Source organism: Mustela nivalis (genome assembly GCF_964662115.1).
Source record: "Mustela nivalis genome assembly, chromosome: 5".
Lineage (NCBI taxonomy): Eukaryota > Metazoa > Chordata > Mammalia > Carnivora > Mustelidae > Mustela > Mustela nivalis.
The window spans coordinates 68,186,682-68,200,531 of NC_139024.1; positions in this window are offsets into that span (position 1 = coordinate 68,186,682).

The window sequence follows — 13,850 nt, forward strand, 5'->3', positions numbered from 1 at the left end:
AAGGTAAAAAAGAGTCCATTCCATTCCATTTAAGATTTGTGGTAGTTAACATAAATCATCTTTCTCTGCCTTTCCTCTAGCTCGTTCCAGCTGGACCTTGCTCCTTGGTCTGTGCCTTAAGTCAGAGGACAGTATGTACTCTACCTGGACTGAGCATTTTATTATTTGTTAGAATTTTTCCTAGTGCTAGGTCATTTTGGGCAAGAAGTCTTTGCCAGTTAGAAAAGAGGCAGAAGGGAAAGCAAAAATAATGTACTCTCAAAAGGACAATATTTGCAAGTTGCATATAATTGTATTATTTTGAACCAGCAAGCGTTGGGTTTAGTGGTGGCAGCCACATCTCTCCTGGAGCTTGTCACTGAAGAGAACCAGGTATTACAGGAGCCACAAGCAGACTGTACAATTAGGGTTAGGTGAAAGGATTGGGTAATCCTGCAACAGTCCGCGTTACATAACACCCCAGTTGCTGCCCAGGGATATGAGCGGTAACTGAATATTATAGCGGGAACTGTTAGCTTTGTCGCAGCCAAGGGTCACTTGTTGTTTCCATTATAAACCTTGTTTTGTAGTTAGTTGGTTTATAACCCAGACAGTTTAATTCGCATCAGGCCGAAAGCTGGCATTCAAATTAGAAGCCCAGAGGCACTTTTTTCCCCCAATGATAGAATTTTGAGCTAGAAAAAAATTGAGAGATCATTTAATCCAACTTCTATTTTGCAAATAAAAAGACTGAAGCCCAAAGAGGGAGCGAAATGTGCAGAATGTTAGACGGTGACCATGAGGCAGAACCAAATCCATGACACAGGTTTTTCTGCCTTTCTGATGAAAACAAAATAGAACAAACCAAAATGAACCTTTACCACCCTACGGTAATATAATCTCTGTAATGTAGCCACGGGGGAACAGGTGCTGGCAATCTTATCTATACCAGGGCTCCCCTTTGATATGTTGAAGTGACTTGCCCAAGGATATGCAGCATGCTGAATGTCAGGATAGGAAAGAATGCAGGCCTGTTTTGTGACTGTTTTGCATTTGTAGATTCTTTCTGTCCCGTCTTATCAATTGATATTCCAATGACTCAGTCAATATCCCCAAAGAAATGACTGTTAAATCCTGATAAGTGGGGCTCCAGTTTAGTACATTCTCATGGCCATAAAATGAATCAAAAATTGAACTGGGGGAAAAAAAAAAAGAGGGTTATGAAGCCAGAATCATATTTCTATAAAACCACGGTTAGTTGAAAAGTGAGTTGAATCAGTCAACTGAACTTTGTTTTATCTCCATAATATCAAAAGAAAATTTTTGTGGTGGATTGTTTTTCTTTCATAAATTGCAACTGTTGTTTTGTCAATATTAACAGAGTCAGACTTTTTGATGTAAATAGAGTAAATGGCATTTTCTTGAGCTGTGTATTATATCCAGTTGGCTGGAACTAGATCTATACAACTTGACTTCATGCATAGCTGGCTTTCCTGAAATCCAACCCAGAAAAACATCCTACATCATTACACATGAAGGAGTATTTAAAAGTGACCTCGTCTCCCAGATCTGGAAGCCCATTCTACCATGGCAGTAGAATAGGATTTTTTTATAAGCTCATGCCATAAAATTAGCGTTCAAATGTCAAAACATAGTTTTAAACCCAGCATGCTGTTAGTACTCCCACTTCTCTTTGTTTACACCCATGACTCCATTACTTTTTTTGAACAGGTCTTTTCGCCCTTATATTTGGTAAATTTTTTTTTTGTTTTTTTTTTGTTGTTTTTTTTAGTACAAGGACCATCCATATTTACATTCCTTCTTCCATACACGGTAACTTGTGTGGAACCATTTTGCTTTTTATTTGTATCATCAAAATTTATATTATTCATGATATTATTTACTTGGAGATATACTTGTGCAAAGTACAAAATTATTTTATTAACAGTGGTCTTTCCTCTAGAAGAATATGATGAGAAATTGAGTTAGCCCCAATTTAGGAGAGGAGAAAGAGGAAAATGCTATGAAAACTGGAACTTTTTTTTGACTTTTGTTTATGAGAATTCAGAAAGGAGCTGGGAGATAGAATTCTAAGAATATAATTTGATAAACTTAACCCAACCAAGAAAACTTATCTCTTGTTTCTTGTACATTTTCCAGTAATTTCGTCTTCTTTTTCACCTTTATTCCCCAAAATAAGATTATTGGCTTATGATTACATTTTGTTTATACTTTCTGTCTGTGGTCATTGTTCTTTAAGTTTATGATACCAACAGCCTGAAATTCCCATAAACTAGGAAAACCATATGGAGGAAGTAGGTGGTAATTGGCAAAAAGAAAGCATAATATGGAGAGAATTAGTCAAAAGCTGTTGTAATAATTTGGCTCAGTTAGGGGAATCATTTGTTTTGCAGTTCTTGTCCAATATATTATAACATTATTGGAGATGACTTCATAGGTCAAGTGTCACTAAGAAACCTCATATTTTTATTTAGCATGAAGAGATCCAGACTTGCCAGAAAGTCAATATTTATCAGGGTAACTTCATTTAATATTTTTATTTTCTCCATAACCTAATCCCAATTTCTGGAGTTGACAAGGTTCGTCAGTGGTTTAGGTTTCCTCATTTTGTTGGAAATGGTGTATGCCACCAACCTAACTTTTTGTTACTAAGCAGTGAGACTAGGCTAAAGGTGCTTTCTCACTGAATAGCACGTATCTGTGGTCTGAAAGCATGGGTATTAGTGGACTTCCTGGAATTACTATTGGGTTTCAGGTATGTTTGGGGGCCTATTTTAGGAGTTTAGGATCATCAGGTTGAACATTAATATCTTGTAGGAAGCACATGTCTTTATGAAAAATCCATGTGCACTCAGATTGCATAATAATGAAAACTTAAGTGTATTATGGAGAGCTTGACAGACAAATGTAATTGTGCTGTCTGGCTGTAAAGCCACTAAAAAGGAAAATTGAGTTGAGATGAAATGACAGCTATGCAGAATCCCTGTTCTAAGTATGAACTTCATTCAACCCTTGAAGAAGTTGGTAAAACTGACCCATGTTCTCTCATGACCACCACTGTTCTTTTGTGTATACCTACCCAAGCATGGCTTACCTACAGTCACAGAAGTATCAGACCATGCATGAAACTCCACGCTACCCTGTTTCTGGCCTGAATGAAATTGCATCTTGTAACTTCTAGGAACCTATGTAATTTCCACAGTGCTGAGAAGTAATTCCATAATAGAAGGTATCTTCTGAAAGAGAAAGTGACTTAGTCCAATTAGACAACTCTACTGAATAATCAGATACACACACATGGACATCCTTACATCTTTATCTATTAGGTGAATATGTTTGTCCCGGACCATTTTCTGTCTGAATATGTAAAATTCTTCCATTGTATATTATATTCTATTACCCATTACTAATGCTACCTTTTATGTGTATAGTAGCTTAATTCCCAAAACACTTTCATGTCTATCCAATTTTCATCTATTTTTGCTTTTCATTCTGGGAGATTTTCTTTGATGTGACTAGGTTCTTAAATGAGGACTATTCTTTTATTCAATCTTTTTATGAATAATTTTATTTCCCCTATCATGGTTTTAAAATATTTTTATTTTTGGAAGCATAGTTTTAAGTTCCAATAAAGTTTTTGGTTCTCTGGCTTTTCTTCTTTCATAACAACATATTTTTGTTTTATTGATCTTGGAGGATGATTCTTTTAAATTCTCCTTCGATCCAATTTCTTTCTTTTGCCTAGAGTATCAGCTTCCTTCTTTGTTCTTTTAGTTTTCTTTCAATACCTAGTGATCTATAGTGTTGGGTTTTTTAAATTTTGTTTTTGTTTTTATGTGCATGAATGAAAAGCAGAAAGAAAAGAACAAGATAGGAAAATGGTATGTTGATTTATCTATTGACTAGTTCATTATGCCTCCCAAAATTTATGTTGTGTTATTTTAATACTATGGCACTAAATTTAATGCTAAATACAAAATTTAATACTACAGTATGTGAGAGAGGAAAAATTATGCCTCATACCTATGGGTGCAGTCTAAAGTCCATCAGTTCGACCACCAAAATCTGTATACTTTGATTCATCAGTTTCATTTCTAGAAATATACACTAAGGAAATAATTAAAGTTATATTTACAAAGAACTAGGTGCAAGAATATTCATCACACCATAAAATGTAAGAATGCAATGTCAATGACAAGACTGGTGTGCTTGGTAAATAAGTCACAGTGAGTAAGTAATGGAGACTTTAGAAGTTCTATCTTGAAGTATGATTTAAGAAAAAAAGGAAGTGCTCACAATGTTTTTAAAAAGAGAAAATGCAAAATAGTCGAAATAATATAATACTATTTAAAAATAAAATAAAGGAAATATTTGTGTGTGTGCGTGTGTGTGTACTACAGGGAAATAAAACAGAATATTAACCAAGGTTATCATTGATGATGAGAACTTTATGGTTGTTGTATTTTGTTTCATTGTAGTAATATTATTCCTCTTATTTGTAACACATAACTTTAAAAATTTTTATTATATAGTACTTAATATACATAACATATATAACATATGTATAAGTTCTGAAACATAATAATAAAATAAACAACAATTAATCAATTTCTAGATTTATAGAGTATTACCAACAGCTTTGGAACTACCTGTGTATACTTATTTATTTTTCATATCTTATCTTCCTATGCCCAAACGTAATCACTCTCCTGAATTTTGAATTTATTGTTCATTTTTTTAAAGTCTTCCAAAATACATTCCTTAGTTTCTCTTACTTTTGAATCTTACAAAATTGAATCATATTTATAATGTTTTATCACTTTTTTCCCTGTCACATGTTTAACACTTCATTATTTTCACTCCTGTATAATATTCCAGTTTATCACTATACCCTTTTTTAATTAAAATGTCTTCTGTCCTTGATCATTTAAGTTTCAAGTATTTTTATTATTTATTTATTTTAAAATATTTTATTTATTTATTTGACAGAGAGAGGGGGAGAGAGAGAGCACAAGCGAGGCGAGCAGCAGGCAGAGTTGGGGAGGCTCCTTGCTGAGCACAAAACCTGATGCAGGGCTCAATACCAAGATCCTAGGATATGACCTGAGACAAAGGCAGACACTTAACTGTGAGTCACCCATACACCCCTCAAGTATTTTTACATGAGTAGCATTGTTAGAGAATTATTATACTTGGCTCAAGATCTAGAGGTAAAAAGATTACTCTAGATAGTAACTTGCAGAATAGCTGGGGATATGGATATCTGTATAATAGGAAGTCTTCTTTGAAGGTGGCAAAACTTTAATTTATTTAGATCTTCTTTAATGTCTCTCAATAACATTTAAAGGTTTTCTTCATGAAGGCCTTATACATTTTCATTGGACATATTTCAATGCATCTTGTACTCTAAGCTGACATAATAAAATGGTACCTATTTTATAATTTCATTTTCAACACTTTATTAAAGAGGGCTTTTTTTATTTATTTATTTGTCAGAGAGAGAGAGAGAGAGCGTGAACACAGGCAGACAGAATGGCAGGCAGAGGCAGTGGGAGAAGCAGACTCCCTGCTGAGCAAGGAGCCCGATGTGGGACTCGATCCCAGGACGCTGGGATCATGACCTGAGCCGAAGGCAGCTGCTTAACCAACTGAGCCACCCAGGCGTCCCCATTTTCAACACTTTATTGCAACTACATACAGGTTTCTATATATTAATTTTCTCCAAGTACCTGGCCATATTGTCTCAGTAGTTCTGTTGGTTCTTTGGGGCTTTTTTCATCTGTAAATTATAAAGATTTTAGTTTCTTTCCCCCAAATTTTAGAACTTACTTTTCCTTTTGTCTTATTTGACTGTCTTAGACTTCCATCTTCAAAGGAATATTTTGTCTCAAAGCCTGATGTTTAATATAGGGTTTCTGTTGACCTCTTTTATCAGATTATAGAAATTTTTCTATTTCTGGATTACTAAGAGTTTTTAAGATAATAAATAATTGAATTCTAGCAACTGTTGTAGCTACTGAGATGATTATATGTCTTTTTATTTTATTATTTTCAAAAATATTTTATTTATTTATTTATTTTAGAAAGAGGGAGAGAGAATGGGAGTGTGAACAGGGGGAGGGGCCAAAGGAGAAAGCCATCTCCCTGCCAAGTATGGAGCCCAAGGTGGGATTTAATCTCATGATTTTGAGACCATGACCTGAGCTACATCATGAGTCAGGCTCCAAACCTACTGTATTACCTAGGTGCCCCTATATATTATTCTTTTAACATACTGAATTACATTTATAGATTTTGTTAAGCTATTCAACAATGTTGAATTTTTTGATCATAATATGATCATGGATTAAGATTCCCAAAGTATTCTTTTGCTAAAATATTATTTAAAATACTTGCATATTAGGGCACCTGGGTGGCTCGGTTGGTTGAGGATGGGACTCTTGATTTTGACTCAAGTCATAGTCTCAGGGTTGTAGGATCAAGCCCCTCTGTGGGGCTCTTCACTTAGCGCAGAGTCTGCTTGAGGTTCTCTCTCTTCCTCTCCTGTTGCTCCTCCCCCCACTCATGCACATGCACACACACTCACTCTCTCTAAAAATAAATAAATAAAATCTTAAAAAAAATACTTGCATGTATGTTCATAACCTCTAATTTTCTTTTCTCATATTTACTTGTTAGGTGTGGTAGGCAAAAAATTGACCCCACCCATCAAATGATGTCCACATCTTAATCTCTGGCATCCATGTTACTTGGGAAAAGGAACTTTGCAAATGTGATAAACATTAAAGATGTTGAGAAAAAAAGGTCAGCTTTGATTGCTCAGGTGGATTCAATCTAGTCCTTCCAGTTCTTTAAAGCAGAGAACATTCCCCAGCTGTGGAGAAGTAGACAGTGTGAGAACTCAGCCCACCACTGATGTCAGAAGCCACAAGGTTGGAAACACAGGCAGACTCCAAGCCCCAGAAAGAAACAGCTTTGCTCACACCTTAGTCTTACTCTGGTGAGATCTGGGTCAGACTTCTGACCTCTAGGACTCTGAGAAAATAATGTGTAATAACAAATTACAGAGCTTATTGCTGTAATTTGTTACAGCAACAATAGACAACTAATATATCTGGTTTTATTATTAAGATAATATTTGACTTATATGATGAAATGGGGTTCTTTTCCTTCTATTTACATTTCCTGGAAGAATCTGTACAAGACTGGAGTGATATTTTAAAAGGTTTAATAAAACTTGAAAAAATTATCTGGGCATGCTATTGGCTTTGTAAAAGATTTTTTAAAAATATCAGTTCAATTTTAAATTGTTGTAAGATTTGGAGGAGAGGAAAAGGTTTTCCTTGAGCCCCTTAGGGTTTTTGGCTAAGTCTGAAAATTTAACTGACCAAGACAGAGTAGCAGGAGAAAAGCATACAAATTTATTTAATATAGATTTTATAGCCTTCATAAAGCGATGAAGATTAAAAAAGAAAAAAAGGAGTTGAGTGCATTTATGCTAAGTTTAATGAAGAGTAGGCAGTAGCAGAAATATAATAGGTTAGAAAATCTGAAGAAATTGTAGTAAGCTGGGGAAAACAGTAAATCCTATGTTTGGATTCTTCCTGGCATTCCTTTGTCTTTGGGAGTAAGGATGCTTCTTTCCTCTGGGTATAGGGAAGGCACATTCCACATGAGGGTTTTATGACCCATTGTGGAGGAAGGGGGGGAAGGTCTGAGAGACTGTCCCACTTCTGCCATTTTCTCAAGGTCCTTCAACTTAAAATATTTAATATGCCAATGCACTATATTTTTGGGTAGAATGTCCTACTGTCAATCAGATTATTCTTAATCTTATTATTAAATTCTTCTTATTATAAGATTATTCTTTTGTTGTGCAACTTTTCCCCCAAGAATTTAAAATTTTCCTCTATTTAAAGGTTCACAGAATTCTGATACACAGAATTCTGATATTTTCTTTTTAATCTCCAATTATCTTCTCTTCTCCACTACAAATATTATTTAGCCATATCTCCTTTTTATTCTTCTTGAACAATTCAGTAGCTTAACTGTTTTGTACATATATATTTTTGAAATTTCTTTACTTGTATGCATCTTTGATCTTTCTCTTGAAGTAATTTCCTCTTATGCTGAAGAACCTATATGTCAGAAGTTGGCTTACTGAAATTCTGCTGATGGTGACAACTCTCAGTTCTTATTTATATAAATATGTCTTTATTTTGCCCTTGTTACTGAAGAGAGTTTGGCTGGTTATATAATTTGAGGTTGACAATTTTGTCATTTCACTGTGTCCTGCCTTCTGTTATTGCTATTAAAGAAGCATGTCCTGATAGTTCAATTTTTTGTTTCTGAGAAAATCTGTTAATTCTCTCAGGTTGCTTTTATGAACTTCTCCTTGTCTGTGAAGTTTTAAAAGTTTCACGGAACTTTTAGTCATAGATTCATCTTTATTTATGCCATTTAGAATGCACTATACTTTCTCTGTCTATAAATTTTTATCTTCCATCATTCCTGGAAAATCCTTTGTCATTACCTTTTCAAAAGTTAGCTCTGCTCCATGATCGCTATTCTTTTTTTTTTTTTTTAAGATTTTATTTATTTATTTTAGAGAAAGAATGAGAGAGAGAGAGAGAGAGAGAGCATGAGAGGGGATAAGGGCAGAGGGAGAAGCAGACTCCCTGTGGATCTGGGAGCCCAATGTGGGACTTGATCCCAGGACTCCGGGATCATGACCTGATCTGAAGGCAGTTGCTTAACTAACTCAGCTACCCAAGTGCCCCTCCATTCTTGTCTCAAACTCTGCTAAGACAAAGTTAAGGTCCTTTTATTCTATTTTCCCTATCTCATTACCTCTCTTAAGTAATTTTCATTTCCTTTTGTCTTTGTGCTGCATTTTTCAGTATTTTTGTGATAAAACTTTCAGTTTACTTATTGGCTTTTCATCTTTGTTAATCTGATCAACCCATAAATTTTAATTTGAAGGTTATATTTTTATTCTTTGAAGTTTAAATTTGTTAAAATCCCCCTGCCAATTTAAGAAATATTTTACTCTCAATTTTTAAAATATTTTATACATGTCTTACATCTCATAATTCTCATATCTGCAGTCCATGAGACCTATATTGTTTGTTGATTCTATTGACTCTCATCAATGCCAGTCAGTCCAATTTTGCTGTAATCTTTGATCAGAGATAATATTTTACTGACATAAATAAATAAAAATCCTGAGGACCTGAATTTAAGTCAGAGTGGATTAATACAACAATAAAATCTCTTTTTTCCCAATTAGTTGAGTAAAAATTTTAGGTGAGAATACCTGTTACTGATGCAGATTTTTCTAAAGGAGAAAAACTTGAATAGTTACTGTTTATTAAAATTGAATATGTTAAATAACAAAATTTATTTTAAGAAAGATTAGATAGTAGTAGAAAGCTTAACAAAAATTCTTAATGTGAAGGTGCTTAGGTGGCTCAGTTGGTTAAGCTTCTGCCTCTTGACTTCTGCTCAAGGTCATGATCTCAGAGTCATGGGATCAAGCCCTGCATTGTGCTCCTCAGTCAGTGGGGAGTCTGCTTGAGATTCTCTCTCTCCCTCTGCCCCTCCTCACTCCCTGCATGCATACATGTGTGCTCTCTCTCTCTCTCAAAAATTCTGTGTTTTTGATGCTACTAAGTTTTTTATTTTATTTTAAATAAATAAAATTTTAAAAATTTAAAAAAATTTTGTGTTTTTAATGCTACTAAGTTCAAGTCACTACCAAGGCAGTTATGAGTAAATCAGTGAGGTCTTAGAGTGAGTTAATTATTACATCTAGTGGGTAACCTCAATTTCATATAAGAAACATAACTAAAAACAACTGAATATAGTGTTTTATAAGAAACAACAAATGTACTATACTATTTTTTAAAATATACTTGTAATTATAAGTGAAAAATCCTTAGAATCTCTTAATAAAGAAGAAAAACTTTGTCCTTTTTAAATGAACTTTAGATAAAAACTCAAATTTCAAAATGAGATATAAGCTAAGTATAGACTTTCAGAACTTATGAAAACAAGACTATAAATATTTCCTAGCCTTTTTTTCATTGTCCTGATAAAACCTAATGGTTATATAAGAGATTTTTCTTTTCAAAGCAGCTATATCAATTATCTAACCATTATATTTAAGGTTCTTTATTAAATTTTGCTGTAGATTGAAAGTTTGTGGCTCTCCAAAATTCACATGTGCAAACCTAATCCCCAGTGTGATCATATTTAGAGATAGGAATTTGTGTGGTACGCTTAGGTCATGATAATGAAGCCCACATGAATAAAATAGACCATGAACCCCTTTATCTTTTCTCCAGCATGTGAGCATACAGTGAAAAGATGGCCATCTAGGTACTAGGAAGTAGGTCCTCACCAGATACCGAATCAGTCAGTGCCTTGACCTTGGACTTCCCAGTCTCCAGAACCATGAAAAATAAATTTCTCTCATGAATAAGTCATCAGCTGCTTTTGTTATAGCAGCCCAAATGGACCAAGAGTTCTAATTAAATTCTCTAGTTTCTGTGTTTAGTTACTTTTCTAGGAAAGGCTTACCTTTTTTTTTTTTTTTCCCCTCCATATTAGGGAGTGAGTCATTTTTGGACACACCTGCTCAAACTGTTAATATTAACAACCTCTTGGTTGAGAAAATGGGCAAAATATATTAAAATTAAATATATCTACTACCTAATCTACTACCTAATCATTCCACCTGGGAAATTATCCAATAGAAATAAACAATACATAGGAATATTATAGCAGCTGGTACTGCTTTTTAATAAAAGAATGGCTACAAATGGGGGGAATGGAGAGTGGGAAGTTGAATTCATTAAAGTACATCCAAACCATGGAACGTGTTGGGAAAAAAATTTCCGTGGGTTTCACAGTTTGAAACATCTTAGGAACAGAGGCACTGACTGTTTTCTTCTGGACTACCTTTTTAAAAAAAATTTTTTTTATAAACATATAATATGTTTATCCCCACGGGTACAGGTCTGTGAATCGTCAGGTTTACACACTTCACAGCACTCACCATAGCACATACCCTCCCCAATGTCCATAACCCCACCCCCCTTCTTCCAACCCCCCTTCCCCCAGCAACCCTCAGTTTATTTTGTGAAATTAAGAGTCACTTATGGCTTGTCTCCCTCCCAGTCCCATCTTGTTTCATTTATTCTTCTCCTTCCCCCTTAACCCCTCATGTTGCATCTCCACTTCCTCATATCAGGGAGATCATATGATAGTTGTCTTTCTCTGATTGACTTATTTCACTAAGCATGATACCCTCTAGTTCCATCCACGTCGTCACAAATGGCAAGATTTCATTTCTTTTGATGGCTGCATAGTATTCCATTGTGTATATACACCACATCTTCTTTATCCATTCATCTGTTGATGGACATCTAGGTTCTTTCCATAGTTTGGGTGTTGTGGACATTGCTGCTATAAACATTCGGGTGCACGTGCCCCTTCGGATCACTACGTTTGTAACTTTAGGGTAAATACCTAGTAGTGCAATTGCTGGGTCATAGGGTAGTTCTATTTTCAACATTTTGAGGAACCTCCATGCTGTTTTCCAGAGTGGTTGCACCAGCTTGCATTCCCACCAACAGTGTAGGAGGGTTCCCCTTTCTCCACATCCTCACCAGCATCTGTCATTTCCTGACTTGTTAATTTTAGCCATTCTGACTGGTGTGAGGTGGTATCTCATTGTGGTTTTGATTTGTATTTCCCTGATGCTGAATGATATGGAGCACTTTTTCATGTGTCCGTTGGCCATCTGGATGTATTCTTTGCAGAAATGTCTGTTCATGTCTGCTGCCCATTTCTTGATTGGATTATTTGTTCTTTGGGTGTTAAGTTTGCTAAGTTCTTTATAGATTTTGGACACTAGCCCTTTATCTGATATGTCGTTTGCAAATAATCTTCTCCCATTCTGTCAGTTGTCTTTTGGTTTTGTTAACTGTTTCCTTTGCTGTGAAAAAGCTTTTGATCTTAATAATATCCCAATAGTTCATTTTTGCCCTTGCTTCCCTTGCCTTTGGTGATGTTCCCAGGAAGATGTTGCTGCGGCTGAGGTCAAAGAGGTTGCTGCCTGTGTTCTCTTCAAGGATTTTGATGGATTCCTTTCTCCATTTAGGTCCTTCATCCATTTTGAGTTTATTTTCGTGTGTGGTTAAGGAAATGGTCCAATTTCATTTTTCTGCATGTGGCTGTCCAATTTTCCCAACACCATTTATTGAAGAGGCTGTCTTTTTTCCATTGGACATTCTTTCCTGCTTTGTCGAAGATTTGTTGACCATAGAGCTGAGGGTCTATTTCTGGGCTCTCTATTCTGTTCCATTGATCTATGTGTCTGTTTCTGTGCCAGTACCATGCTGTCTTGATGATGACAAGCTTTGTAATAGAGCTTGAAGTCCGGAATTGTGATGCCACCAACTTTGGCTTTCTTTTTCAATATTCCCTTGGCTATTCGAGGTCTTTTCTGGTTCCATATAAATTTTAGAATTATATGTTCCATTTCTTTGAAAAAAATGGATGGGATTTTGATAGGAATTGCATTAAATGTGTAGATTGCTTTAGGTAGCATAGACATTTTCACAATATTTATTCTTCCAATCCAAGAGCATGGAACATTTTTCCATTTCTTTGTGTCTTCTTCAATTTCTTTCATGAGTACTTTATAGTTTTCTGAGTATAGATTCTGTGCCTCTTTGGTTAGGTTTATTCCTAGGTATCTTATAGTTTTGGGTGCAACTGTAAATGGACTACCTTTTTAAGGATGTTTGTATAATGAGTAACTTTGAATGATAGAGATAGTATTTCCTCCTGGAAAAAATTACATGCTTACTGTCTACTATAATAAATGTTGTACCTTCTTCTTGATAAAAAAACAGACATGCTTACTGCTCATTATAAATATTGACATTCTTTATGCTAAGGGTTCCTCTCCTGGAATGCAAACTACTGTATATGTAGGCTACATTTGGGCCCATCTATGTCACCTCCTAGGACTAGGGAGCAAAAGGAACTCTCAAAAATAGGTTGATGTTCATGTTGCTTATCATGCTTATCAAGGTGTCCCTTAGTCTCTTCCATCAAGGCCCCAACCTTCTTTTCCTACAAGAGTATTACCCCTATGTGCCTCCCTCCCCATACAAATTCTAACTTGTTAACTTGCAAGTAAGAGAACAACATATCAGATCCTGCACAATTCTTTAACAGTTTTGGTGACAATGATGGGATGCTGACTTCTGGAAGAGAAAGGACAGGTTTCTGCAGGCCAGGTCTGGGAATGTGGCAAGATTCTCTAGGATCTGACAGCAAATGTTGGATAAGGGGAGGTCGTGTGATAAAGCCCCTACTGTCTTGCTTGTTAATAAATGTTTAGAGCAGTGAGAGAGAGGTAGGATTGAACTAAGGTGCCCAAATGGTGCCTTGGTTATTCCTCACTCTCCTCTGGGTCCTTCCAGAGGAGAGTGAACAACACGAGTTAATGTATATGAGCTAATGTTACCTTGACAATGGTACAACAAGGACTATAGCCTCAGCTAAAAGGTAATGAGGCTACAACTGATGAACCAAAGAGGTTCCACAGGCAAAATAACTGGTCTCAGCACTGAGAACCTTGCTATTTGACACAGAGCTTTGGGCATACCAAAATCATTAGAAGATTTTTTTATTGGACTCTAAGCAAGGATGTGTGTAATACCTGCTCAAATTGAATGCAATACTTTGTTTACTGGCATGGATCCCCTTTCTCCCTCCATACCCTCTGATTACTCTCTTCCTTTCTATACTAATCTCAACTGCTATTCAGAGAG